Source organism: Rhamphochromis longiceps, linkage group LG22 (genome assembly GCF_057381845.1).
Source record: "Rhamphochromis longiceps isolate RC_006_pf linkage group LG22, R_longiceps_female_GT1.1, whole genome shotgun sequence".
NCBI lineage: Eukaryota > Metazoa > Chordata > Actinopteri > Cichliformes > Cichlidae > Rhamphochromis > Rhamphochromis longiceps.
The window spans coordinates 36,379,329-36,393,223 of record NC_140577.1 but is presented as its reverse complement, the minus strand read 5'-3'; positions in this window follow the sequence as shown (position 1 = coordinate 36,393,223).

Below are 13,895 nucleotides of genomic sequence, written 5' to 3'. Positions count from 1 at the left end.
AGGAAGAAACATGACGATGATTTAAAACCTAAACAGAATAAAACTAAAACTAGATTTAATTGATTATCATATTATCTTAGACAAACACATCTGTATGGTAGGAGCTAATCCTTAATGACAGTCCTGTCCACACTCCATACCACCTGGTGGCGGTAACACACCAATTCATTGTTTGTGAACTGCCAATAAACACCAAGAAGAAGAAGAAGAAGAAGAGCATCCGGAGCAAACTGCGGCAGTCTCAGCTCCAGTGAGCTGGAACTCTGCTGCCCTTCACAATAAAAGCAGAGAACTATTAAAAAAACAAGAAAAAACAAAAACTTAATTTGAACTACAAATAGCAGCAAAGCTCAGTGAAGAGGCGCAGATGAAGTTTAGCAGCTCAGCTTTCCAGCACTTCGAGGCATGTGCGTGTATGTCTGTAATGATCACCCTGGTGAGACCTTTAACTTGAACTCTGACCCGAAAGTGTAGGTGTATGGTTGTTAGACGTTCAACATCACACAATAGACACGTCCTGTGCAGGTGAGGATGTGGAGGCTCGAGGCTCTGAAGCTGCTGATCAGCCAGCGGCTCAGCGCCGCAGTGGACGACATCCTGTGGCGCGTGGACCGCACCATCCGCACGCTGCAGGAGGAGGAGATGGAGAAGCTGGGAGCTCCCTGACTGCTAATCAGTGTCGGGGGCAGACGGAGAGGAGGGGAGGTGGAGCCAGCAGAGGGCTGTACTGAGTGCAGGCTGATGGTGCCTGATGGTGCAGCAAAAGGTGTTCATCACTGAGACTCCTTTCCAGAAACATAAAGCTTTTTGGTGGCTCATGCTTTATGTGCCTGATTCATGCTGCCTTCTTAGAGATTATTAGGCAGGTGGTCATAAAGTTGTGTCTGATTGGTGTATATCAAGAAAACACAGCTCATCTCGCTTGCGTTCTCTGCATGGCACTGGTTTCCATGAGTTCAAAATGTTCAAAAGCCAGGATCTGGGTGATTAATTATATCTCAGTTTGCAGTTCTGATTTCAGTCTCAACTGGTCCGCCTTCTGCAGCATGTGATTGTTTGGCCGTCAGCTTTTGTCTGACACTCGTGGCCATTGTGCTTGAAGCAAGCGAGACATCCTGCTGTGGAGTCACGCTTTCAGTTGATCTTGTTTCACAGGCAAAAACCTGGTAGTCTAAACTTAGCTGCCCACCATATGACATAATGTTTTTTAGCTCTCAGCCGTAAAAAGCTGATGAGGTATTGTTGTCTCCCCAGCAGGTGGCGTGGACATTCAAGAATGAGGCAACGTAGGATTTTCAAACTGATACCAACGGTGCATCTAAGAGGCTGAGGGGTAGAACTGCCATTATTTTTGTTATCAGTTTAAAATCTTTTAGTTTTAAAGTGCATTTCAGTCATGAATCTGTGTCAGAATCAGAATACTTTAATAACCCCCAAGGAAATTATTAGCTGTTTATATGCAGTGTTGGGAAGGTTACTTTTAAAATGTATTCCACTACAGATTACAGATTACATGCCCCAAAATGTATTTTGTAATGTATTCTGTTACGTTACTCAATGAGAGTAACGTATTCTGAATACTTTGGATTACTTTGGATCATGCTTTTTACAGCTACATGAATGTGCTATTGCTGTGTGATTTATTACTATTACTGAAGGTTACTCTCCATACCAACACCAGCTAGATGTTTAAATCTTGATATAAAATGAGTAACAGTAGGTGGACATTAGGTAAGGCTGCACTTTTTGCAGCGATCTCGTATAGAAAACTATTTCGCGCGTATATAAAACAGGTCCGCGGCTCCGAACCGTAGTAAAGGGACCTCTGGCTGATACGTCGGGTTCTTGTCGGGCTCGCAGCTGAAAACTAGCTTTAATTTGTTGTCTGGGTCGACTTTGCTAGCAGAGACAGAGAGAGGCGTTGAAAGGCTGCTGCAACGGAGCTTATTGTTTCAGAGGAAACACGAACACAGCCTACAGTCGAGTCTTAATAGCTTACTCACAGCTGGGCTCATCAGGCTCTCTGTTTGGCTGCAGAGGGGCAGAGGTTAGTTGTTAAGTGCCATTTTTCAATGTAATGATGCTGTCTGTTGATGCTGTTCTAGCTGCACCTGTACAAAGTCTCGACACTCGGTACTGAATATGATCAAACCTCTGTAAAGTGTCTGCTGCTGAACTATAGTCCTGACTGAAAACTCCAAGTAAACAAAAAAGTGTTGCAGCAGTGTTATTCAAAAAAGCAATGTGATATCATGTAGTCACTTCCAGTTAAACCCCTCATGATGTTGAACACTTTCTCACACTTTTTCTGAATTTGTCCGTGTAACCCTCTCATCAAACCAAATAATATGGTTTGTATGACTTTAGCTTAATGACCTTACCGGTTCTTTTTCTTGTGAAAAACATTACCTTGGTCTTATCCACTGAAAATGTAAAGACCCACTCATGACTTTAAAAATTGCTTCCTGCACCTTTCCAGTAATAAACTCTAGGTTCCTTCCTCTCCTCCACATGATGCCGTCATCTGCATAAAGAGAAACTCCCATTCCACTGTCTATATTATGAAACACAACATTTATCATCAACTCCCTTGTGATGTTCCATTTTCTATCCTTACTATTTGCCTTCTGAAGAGGAAATCCTTCATCCACCTGTACATTCGGCCTGTGATACTCATCGTCCTCATTTTAATTAATAAGCCTTCTCTCTACATAGTATCATGTTGCTTTTTTGAACAACACTGCTGCAACACTTTTTTGTTTATTTGGGGTTTTCTAATTTCAAATTCCAAAACTGCATCTATAGAGTTTCTACCTCTGCTAAACCCGTTTGATATTACAGTATATACCTCTTTTTTCTCCAGAGGCCCCCAGGCCACAAGAGCCCAAAGAGGGTCAACAGAGGGGCAGCTGTGCCACCCTCCTTGAAAGAGCTGAGGAGAGCCCCCAGCAGCCACAGTGCAGAAGCCACAGGAGGCTGCGGTGACGTTCAATTCAATTCAATTTTATTTATATAGCGCCAAATCACAACTGAAGTCGCCTCAAGGCGCTTCATAGATACAGAGAAAAACCCAACAATCATATGACCCCCTATGAGCAGCACTTTGGCGACAGTGGGAAGGAAAAACGCCCTTTTAACAGGAAGAAACCTCCGGCAGAACCAGGCTCAGGGAGGGGCGGGGCCATCTGCTGCGACCGGTTGGGGTGAGAGAAGGAAGACAGGATAAAGACATGCTGTGGAAGAGAGACAGAGGTTAATAACAGATATGATTCAATGCAGAGAGGTCTGTTAACACATAGTGAGTGAGAAAGGTGACTGGAAAGGAAAAACTCAATGCATCATGGGAATCCCCGGCAGCCTACGTCTATTGCAGCATAACTAAGGGAGGATTCAGGGTCACCTGGTCCAGCCCTAACTATATGCTTTAGCAAAAAGGAAAGTTTGAAGCCTAATCTTGAAAGTAGAGATAGTGTCTGTCTCCTGAATCCAAACTGGAAGCTGGTTCCACAGAAGAGGGGCCTGAAAACTGAAGGCTCTGCCTCCCATTCTACTTTTAAATACTCTAGGAACAACAAGTAGGCCTGCAGAGCGAGAGCGAAGTGCTCTAATAGGGTGATATGGTACTACAAGGTCATTAAGATAAGATGGGGCCTGATTATTTAAGACCTTGTATGTGAGGAGCAGGATTTTGAATCCTGGATTTAACAGGAAGCCAAAACAGGAGAAATCTGCTCTCTCTTTCTAGTCCCTGTCAGGACTCTTGCTGCAGCATTTTGGATCAGCTGAAGGCTTTTCAGGGAGTTTTTAGGACTTCCTGATAATAATGAATTACAGTCGTCCAGCCTGGAAGTAATAAATGCATGAACTAGTTTTTCAGCGTCACTCTGAGACAGGATATTTCTAACTTTAGAGATGTTGCGCAAATGGAAGAAAGCAGTCTTACATATTTGTTTAATATGTGCGTTGAAGGACATGTCCTGGTCAAAAATGACTCCAAGGTTCCTCACAGCGTTACTGGAGGCCAAGGTAATGCCATCCAGAGTAAGAATCTGGTTAGACACCATATTTCTAAGATTTTCAGGGCCGAGTACAATAACCTCAGTTTGATCTGAATTAAGAAGCAGAAAGTTAGCGGCCATCCAGGTCTTTATGTCTTTAAGACATTCCTGCAGTTTAACTCATTGGTGTGTGTTATCTGGCTTCATGGACAGATAGAGCTGGGTGTCATCTGCATAGCAGTGTAAATGTATGCTATGTCTTCTAATGATGCTGCCTAAGGGAAGCATGTATAATGTAAACAGAATTGGTCCTAGCACTGAACCCTGTGGAACTCCATAATTAACCTCAGTGTGTGAAGAGGACTCTCCATTTACATGCACAAATTGGAGTCTATTAGATAGATATGATACAAACCACTGCAGCACAGTACCTGTAATACCTACAGCATGTTCTAATCGCTCTAATAGGATATTATGGTCGACAGTATCGAACGCTGCACTGAGGTCTAGCAGGACAAGCACAGAGATGAGTCCACTGTCAGAGGCCATAAGAAGATCATTTGTAACCTTCACTAAAGCTGTTTCTGTGCTGTGATGAGCTCTGAAACCTGACTGAAACTCTTCAAATAAACCTCTGCAGATGATCTGTTAGCTGTTTGACAACTACTCTTTCAAGGATGTTTGATATAAAGGAAGGTTGGAGATTGGCCTATAATTAGCTAAGACTGCTGGGTCTAGAGATGCTTTTTGAGTAAAGGTTTAACTACAGCTAGCTTGAAGGCCTGTGGTACATAGCTGATTATTAGAGATAGGTTGATCATATTTAAGATTGAAGCATTAATTAATGGCAGGACTTCTTTGAGCAGTTTTGTAGGAATGGGGTCTAAAAGACACGTTGATGGTTTGGAGGAAGTAATTATTGAAGTTAACTCAGAAAGATCAATTGGAGAAAAAAAGTCTAACTTAACATCAATGGTACTAAGAGTAGCTGTAGATAATATTACATCTGTGGGATGATTACTGGTAATTTTTTCTCTAATGATAAAAATTTTATTTGTGAAGACGTGTGGAGTGTGGTGAGGGGAGATGGGCCCCACACCTGGGAGGGCCTGGGATGTTCCCAGAGAGTCTAAGACCCAACCTGACACATAGACACAAACGTGCATTCCCACCCTCATGCATACATATACAAATACTCAGCACTCACCCGATGAACACTCACACTCCCCCCAGGTCCAGGTACCATCGTGCCCCGAGGGGCATCCGCCCCTAGACCCAGGAGATATTACCCCTTTCCAAGGGGTGGAGACAAGAAGACCGTCCCCGGTCCTGCAGCAGCATCCCAGACCCCGACCAGATGGCCAGCTCCTCCTCTCAACCTCCTGCCCCGAACAGAGAACGGGGGTGAGATGATTGCTATACCTGTTTGGACTACAGTGATCCCTTCATGTGAACTGTTGAGTTCATTTACTCTTCTGTATCCCAAACAAACGTTCATCTTCTTACCTGTTACTGCTTCTTTCTCAACCTCCCCCATCAACAACTTGAGTCCAATCATCCAATTCCCTGTCATCATCTTCCTCTACCTCAGTGGCCATTCCACCCACGGCCCACGCTCCCTTTTTCCAGCTAGAACTGGCTGACAACGTGTCACCTATGGCTGCTCCAAGGAAGATGTCCACATTTCAGCAGCTTATCCCTTCCACCAGTGAAGAGCTGCATGTGCGTTCAGGTCCATATCCAGATATGACAAGGTGATGGAGCTCCAGAGGAAGCTGTTGGATCTGATATCAAAGCTTGAGGAGCAGCAGGTAACAGACGAGTTCGTGCTCCTGTCAAAGATAAAGCTGAAGCCTTGCCACACAGGCTGCTCACAGGAGGCGCCCCACTGAGTCCACAGGTCTGAACTTCCAGACTTCTCTCATGTCTCTGTGCATCTCTGCCCTCTGACCTGCTCCTCAAACATCTGTGCTGCTTTTTGAGCCTCTAATAATCTGTCCATGAAGCCAGATAACACACACCAATTAGTTAAACTGCAGGAATGTCTAACTTTCTGCTTCTTAATTCAGATAAAACTGAGGTTATTGTACTCGGCCCTGAAAAGCTTAGAAATATGGTATCTAAGCAGATTCTTACTCTGGATGGCATTACCTTGGCCTCCAGTAACACTGTGAGGAACCTTGGAGTCATTTTTGACCAGGACATGCCCTTCAATGCACATATTAAACAAATATGTAAGACTGCTTTCTTCCATTTGTGCAACATCTCTAAAGTTAGAAATATCCTGTCTCAGAGTGACGCTGAAAAACTAGTTCATGCATTTATTACTTCCAGGCTGGACGACTGTAATTCATTATTATCAGGAAGTCCTAAAAACTCCCTGAAAAGCCTTCAGCTGATCCAAAATGCTGCAGCAAGAGTCCTGACAGGGACTAGAAAGAGAGAGCAGATTTCTCCTGTTTTGGCTTCCTGTTAAATCCAGGATTCAAAATCCTGCTCCTCACATACAAGGTCTTAAATAATCAGGCCCCATCTTATCTTAATGACCTTGTAGTACCATATCACCCTATTAGAGCACTTCGCTCTCGCTCTGCAGGCCTACTTGTTGTTCCTAGAGTATTTAAAAGTAGAATGGGAGGCAGAGCCTTCAGTTTTCAGGCCCCTCTTCTGTGGAACCAGCTTCCAGTTTGGATTCAGGAGACAGACACTATCTCTACTTTCAAGATTAGGCTTCAAACTTTCCCTTTTGCTAAAGCATATAGTTAGGGCTGGACCAGGTGACCCTGAATCCTCCCTTAGTTATGCTGCAATAGACGTAGGCTGCCGGGGATTCCCATGATGCACTGGGTGTTTCTACCTCACTCACTATGTGTTAACAGACCTCTCTGCATTGAATCATATCTGTTATTAATCTCTGTCTCTCTTCCACAGCATGTCTTTATCCTGTCTTCCTTCTCTCACCCCAACCAATCACAGCAGATGGCCCCGCCCCTCCCTGAGCCTGGTTCTGCTGGAGGTTTCTTCCTGTTAAAAGGGAGTTTTTCCTTCCCACTGTCGCCAAAGTGCTGCTCATAGGTGGTCATATGATTGTTGGGTTTTTCTCTGTACCTATGAAGCGCCTTGAGGCGACTTTTGTTGTGATTTGGCGCTATATAAATAAAATTGAATTGAAAATTGAATTAATAAGGTAAATGTCAAAACTAAAGTAACAGGAAACACTTTGGACTGAAACTGAAGATTTATCAGGGTAAGTAATCCTGCCTCACTGAGGGACAGCTTTAGAAAGCAAGAAGCTGAAGCTGAAATCACAAAAGTATACTGATCGACAGGTAAGTGCTGACAAGGTGCTAATTAGTAAACACAGTTTCTTTACTCATTCGGTGCTTCAAAGAGCCAGAACAAGGAGCTCTGTGTGGTGTTGGCATCTGAGTGCAATCCCAAAATCATTAAATTAGAGGGTCACACAGCAGATGACCTGGTGAGGGAGCATGTTGTTAACTAACAAAACCCACCTAACAAGTCCTGATGCATGCTCACTCATCCAGGTAAGTAAATCCCAGAGGTTGATTCTGTTCATCTGGACGTCTTCAGTGGGAGAAACATTTCATTGTCATCATCAGGTGGCTTCTTCAGCTGACTGCAGGTTTCCAATTAAATAAACAGGACATTTACACAATGACTGAAACCAGCACCACTGACTAACAATGGGCTGTGAGGTCAGTTTATGATCATTAATGTGCAAATTGTCACGACCATTGATCAACAACCATGAGTCCCATTCACAGAGAGTCGGGGAATGGCTGCAATCACAGCATTGTAAGGAATTTAAATTGCAGAAATGTGAAAAGGAACAATAAAAAGACTCATTTTGATAATAATAGATAATAATCTATAATTCAGATACAACAGCATGACAACAGCACACTAACACCATCTATTCCCACAGCAGGACAGGATGTCTGGAGGTAAACTAGGGCTTCTCATCTCTGGACAGTCTTAGTTCCACGTTTACGTTAATAAGCTCATTGTCCTGCAGTGTCCTATGGGACTGCACTCAGACTACTCTCAGTCCTTTTCCACTGTTTCCTGTTTTGTATAAACTGCACTCTTCTGCGTGCTATTTATTCCTGATGTCTTTAGTATTTATATATATTTTACTCTGCACAGTTGGTGTGGAGCACCTATAATGTCACTGTGCATGTACAATGAGAATGACAATAAAGGGCTATTCTATTTCATTTTCTGTGCCATTTACTGACTAAATAGTGGAAAGCATATGAGCCCATTTCAATGACACAGAGCACAAATAATCTATGGTAGCAACATTATGATCAGTGCCTGCTCACCATTTAAGATTTAAATTTAAAGTGCCAAACAACTACTATAATCAGCCCATAATAACAACAACAGCATCTAAGTGCTGCAGCAGAGCTTTACTCAGTTTAATGAGATGTTGTAAAACAGCCACTTGAGGTCAGTGTTGTTCTAAGTTAAGTCCAAGTTTTCTCTCATGTGGTTGTGTCCTGAAACTGAGGTCAACGCGTGCCAGTCCTCGGTGACCTCAGTGAAGAGGTGCCATATGCTGCTTCAGCTTCACAGGAGCCTGGAGCAAGATTACAACATGATCCAAAGCAGTGACGCTCATGAAGGAGGGATGTCTCCCTGCAGCCTGGAGCAACATCAGTGTTTCTCTGTAAGGAAACAGAGTAATAAGAAACTTTAACATAAAAGAAGAATCCAGAAAGCTGCTGGGCCAAAACACCAAATGGTTGATGTTAGAAAGAAGATTTCCAGTCAAATCTTTGACTCTTTGTTTGCATAACTCTGAGTATGATGAGAACGACTCTGGCACCTGATTACAGGTATGTCGCGTTGGTTTGTTGTTTATATCCAAAGCACCTCACAAAGTTTCATTAATTTCTTTGTTGAAATGTAATTTCATTTCTATTTGATGATCCTACTCTCTGCTTCATCGAGGCTGGTAGAATCGTCTCATTTTAAGTTAGACAGCTGTTTGTTTTTTTGTCCAGAATGACGCATCTACAGGATGTAAGGCCGAGAACTTCAGAGACTTGAACCAACAAAATTTAAAATGCTTTGCATCCTTTTCTTTTCCTCACTGAATGCATGAGTTTGGATTTATTTTGGAGTTTCTCTCATTCACATAGGCTCAAATATGTACATATACTCACTTAAATCTTTAATAAGTGATGCTGAAGGTTCTACAATATTAACTTCTTGGTGATGATCATGATTGAGTGCAGCTGGTAGCTTCTCTTTGTCTGGCCGCTCTCATTACACTGACCAATACTCAGAGCAGTGCACATCTCTGTCTGCACTATCAGCATCAAACACTACAGTGGAGCAAGTTTACACTGAAACACGAAGCACCTACTCCAACATTGGCACCTCAAGCTCAACTAAAACTTGTAGCTGCCCACACCGACATGCCAAACGCCCCGTGGAGGAGACAAACACTGAGCCAGTTCACAGAAAACTTTCTTCCAGTCGTCATAACGGACACAGCTGGTTGATCCAACACGACAAGTGTCCAAAACACACATCACACATCCAGACTTCAACGGCACTGAAAACTTGCGTTCTGCGCCTTGCTACGGGACATTGAATCAAATATTAGCAGGCATGCGTGTTTATATCTGAGCCTGTGTGCATATTTTTGATTGTTAAAATCCAAAATCCAAATTCAAAACAGGTCAAAGAGAGGATCAAAGGCACAACATGACCATGGTGACTGTATGTAACCATAACTGTGCTGCATTATTTACAACAGAGGTTGAGTGCAACAGGTTTGTGGTTGTGGTGAAGTATGTCCGGCTGTAAATTCCTGTGGTGCTCAGAGACTTGTGTAATATTTTGGGATGTTTTTGTGGCACTGCACCACAGAATTTGTGGTACTGTTACCAAATATTCGGCAACTGTAGCTCAAAGCAGGTCAAATCCTACAATCAGCATAACAAAGCAGATCCATTGAAGGGGGCGTGTGTGTAGACCGAGCACCTAAAGTGCTTTAAAGCGTTGTAGCAAGATTAGGAAACTGCTTCACCGGCAATTATCAGGTCACTGCTTCAAAATAAAGAATAACTTTCAAAATGCTGTAAATCGATTGTTTATTTCATGCCTGTGTCTTACATGCAATGGCAGCCTATAGCTATGGACAGTCCATAATCACTTCACTGTCCTGAGAAGACTGAGAGCTCTTCAGCTTGGTGAGGTAGCTGACTGGCTGTGCCCCGTGGACAGAGGAATCACTGACCCGTAGCCAGTTCTCCTCCAGCATCAGTGAACCCCACATATTATCATCCGAGTGAGTCATCAGTGGCACTTCAGCACGGCCGAGGTTCTTCATGCCAGTCTTCTTATTTTTAATCCCCCGGTGAGCCTTGTTTGAGCTGTCGCCTCCCCCCTTCTTCTTACTCTCTTGCGTTACATCCTCCCGTGTGTGCTTCCATCACGTTCTGGTGAAATATTTGGAGGTCTGCCAGCAGCGTTACTCTGCCGTCGTGTGCAAATGTGGCAAGTGCACGTGGGCGCCCACTGAAAATGTTTGTGCGCGCAGATTCAAAGGTGTGCGCGTGTGTGTTCGCAGCATTTTTCTTTTCTCACACATGTGAATTCAATTGATGGCTTAAGGCTGGAATCACTGAGAAGTGTGCCTTTGTATATATCTGTGTGTCTGGACAAATGCATGAATGGACAGCTGGGTTCACTGCTTTTAGGGCCTTGTTTGTGTGCCCATGTGTGAACAAGCAGGAGTGAATGTGTTGAAAAGAGTGAATGAAGAAAAACAGAGAAACAGAGGTATTGGATGGGTGTTGTCTTACAAGCAACAACAGCACATTGCAGAAAGAGGCATTTTCAACCAATTTATTAATCCTTTTAGGCAATGTTCCCTGTTCAGAAATGCAAATTGAATCAATCTGAGTCTGACTTTTAAGACTTTCAAGTGGGATTTAATTAGAAGCCGAGGCGCACAGTTTTAATGAGAGAGGGGGTGGAGAGAAAGATAGACAGAGAAGGAGAGAAAGGGGAGAAGGAAGTGAGGGAGGGAGGGGGAGTCGGTGTTTTAATGCTAGTCCTGTGGGATTGGGGTGAAGGACACAAAAACCCAGCGCTGACGGCTTTCTTAAAAAGAGGAATTCTGTCGTTCCATCGGGCCTTCTGTCCGTCAGTCTTCGTCGTCCTTCACCTTCGACTTGGCTGTTTACGCCCAGGGAGGGTCCGTACTTCGGGGTCTGTGTGGTGACAGTAAACAACCCCCAATCCAGTCCAAACCCACACAAAGCCCTCAGCAGGCGAACAAATCACCCACTTCAGCTGTGGTTCTGCCATCTCTGAATTCTTTGTCTTTTTGTGCTGCTGTTATTTACTCCAATACTATTTCTCTTTCCTCCTCCAATTCCACCTCATCATCCTCCCATCATTTTCCAAGCCCTAAGCTGACTGAGCCTCCCAAAGCCATCAGGTCTGATTGTCTGATCTTGAGGCATCGAGTCCGCTGGCTGAAATGAAAAATGAGGATCCCGCTCAGCCTCTCTTTTTATTTTGTTTTCTTTCCCTCTTTCATTCATTTTTCCTCGCTCCCCCTTTTTCTTTTCCCACCTCTCTTTCACACTCCATCTCCCTCCTTCTCACACAAACCCACAAAGCTCTATGTCGGCTCTTTCACTCGTGTTTCGTCACCTTTTGTGGCCTTCCCCACACCTGCCAATCTCACCCCGTTCCTCCTCTCCTTCCTGTTCATTTGCTCCTCCTAAATGACGGACTGTTAGTTACACTGTTACAGGAATATGTGAAGGAGAACAAGAAGAAGGAAATATTATTGGGTGAAGCTTTACATTACAGCCTGTGAGACACAGCGGTGATCTACAAAATGTTTTATACCAAACTTCAAGATTTAAGTGGAGAAATACAGAGTGCAACAAATTTGTGTTGATGACAAACCGTGAGCACAACTACACTGAGAGTTAGCAAAGTGTGTTATGTTGCTGTCGTTCATTTCAAAATAATGTTTTTATGAAATAGTAAAAGCGTGTCACTTTAAACATTTGATGTTTTCCTGTGTTTTATGAATAATGTATCATATTCTGAGAATTATCTTATTATCGTTTTATGATCTTCAAATCGTCCTGTTCTTCTTGTGCATTTCACACAGTATTCAAACCATCACAAATTGAGGTTGTATTTTGTTTTCCCCTCTAAATATCAGCTGAATTATATCCTGACTAAATCCAAACCTAATCTCCCTTCTAGTTTCCTCTCATGTTGAGCTGTAAATAGCAGTAACGTGACTCACTGTGGGTGGACGTTACTCTGCTGCTTTGATTTCACCGGGCTAAGACTTGGTGAGGATGGTGATCCATCACCGGAGAGACAGCTGGTTCATAACTATTTGTTGAGGGGAGCAGAGGACGTGGTGTCTAGCTACAAGACATCCTGGATAAACCTGCAGTGCTATGAGTCGCATGTCTGAGGGAACAAGTGAGTAATAGACAGTTGGGGTATATTTAAATTATAAAACCAAATATTTATTCAGCATTTTTACATCTGCACTCTTTGGAAATTGTATGGGTCCAAAACATTCACTATACAACTATTATATATATTGTATATTATATATACAACTATTCAGTTTTTTACATAGACTGTTCAATCACCACGGCTCTCTAATGTTAGAGACATAATAATACAGGTTTTAGTGGTTGGCCCTGATAATGGTGCATATATAAACAGGATGGACAGACTGGGAGCTGAGTAAGAGGCGGCTGACAGTGTTGTCTGAGCCTGCAGAAAGCATCGGCCCCGTCCTGGGTTAGTAGTAAGGTGACCCAGGCCGGTGAAGCTGCCAGGTGTCAGTGTGGTAGATGGGTTGTGGTGTGTAAGGAGCAAGCTGATAGAGTGTGTGAGGTCCAGTCTATTGCTGCCATTAATAACCTAGATAGGCCTGCCAGCACCTTGGAGCCCCACTCCCATACTTAACCCTCAGAGCAGCCAGTAGAGCCCCACAATGGCCTCCAAGGAGGCAAGTATACGCACGTCGACAAACTCCTCTGACTGCTGACGTTAACACGACAGAGAGGAAGAGTTGGACACCTGGTTTAAAACATGTCTCAACAGCAATTCAAGAGGTTATGGTCTCAGAAATGACATTTTTACAAAGTTTTCCTTCCCATCACTGAGCCCATTCACGCGAGACGGACGAAAGAAGGAAAAAATGAAGATATTTCAGTGTCATAAAGTAATGCTTCGTTCAGTGTGGGCACACCTCTGTGGTGAGAGGGACTTTTAAAAATCACAATTCACTGCAACATGGTGTGTCATTTCTGAGTGTCTTGACAGTTAGATCCCATCGTACACATCGACGCTGAGTGTGGGCATCCTTGTTGAATGAGATGGACATCCAGAGGAAGGTGCACAGAGCTTCTTCATCGTGCCGCAATACCTACTGATCGAACAAAACAGACTCTTGTCTCAGTCATCACAGCTTTTTTTTGTAGCTTTGTTTTATTTTACACTCAGAAGTCATGTTGGGATGGTAAAATGGGAGGTGCCTAGTTTAGGGCAAATGTAAGGACAATGAGCAAGAGTAAAAGGGACAGGAGGGCAGCAACGTGCACTCGTGGGTCCACTCAGACAGCGATGGAGGGATAAAGGTAAAGATGGATCGGAGAGAAGAGGCGAGAGGCTTTAATGAATTAATGACTGTTCTTACAACTAGATGCCTCCTAGCCGCAGCCGATGAAATAATAAATAAACACATGAATAAGTGAAGAGGCCGGGATGAGACAGCACTCTGGAGGGGAAGAAGACGGAGGATAGGAGTGGGTGAGCTGGGGGGGCTGGTAAGGCAGATAGGCTGTGAGCTTCTCTGGTGATTCG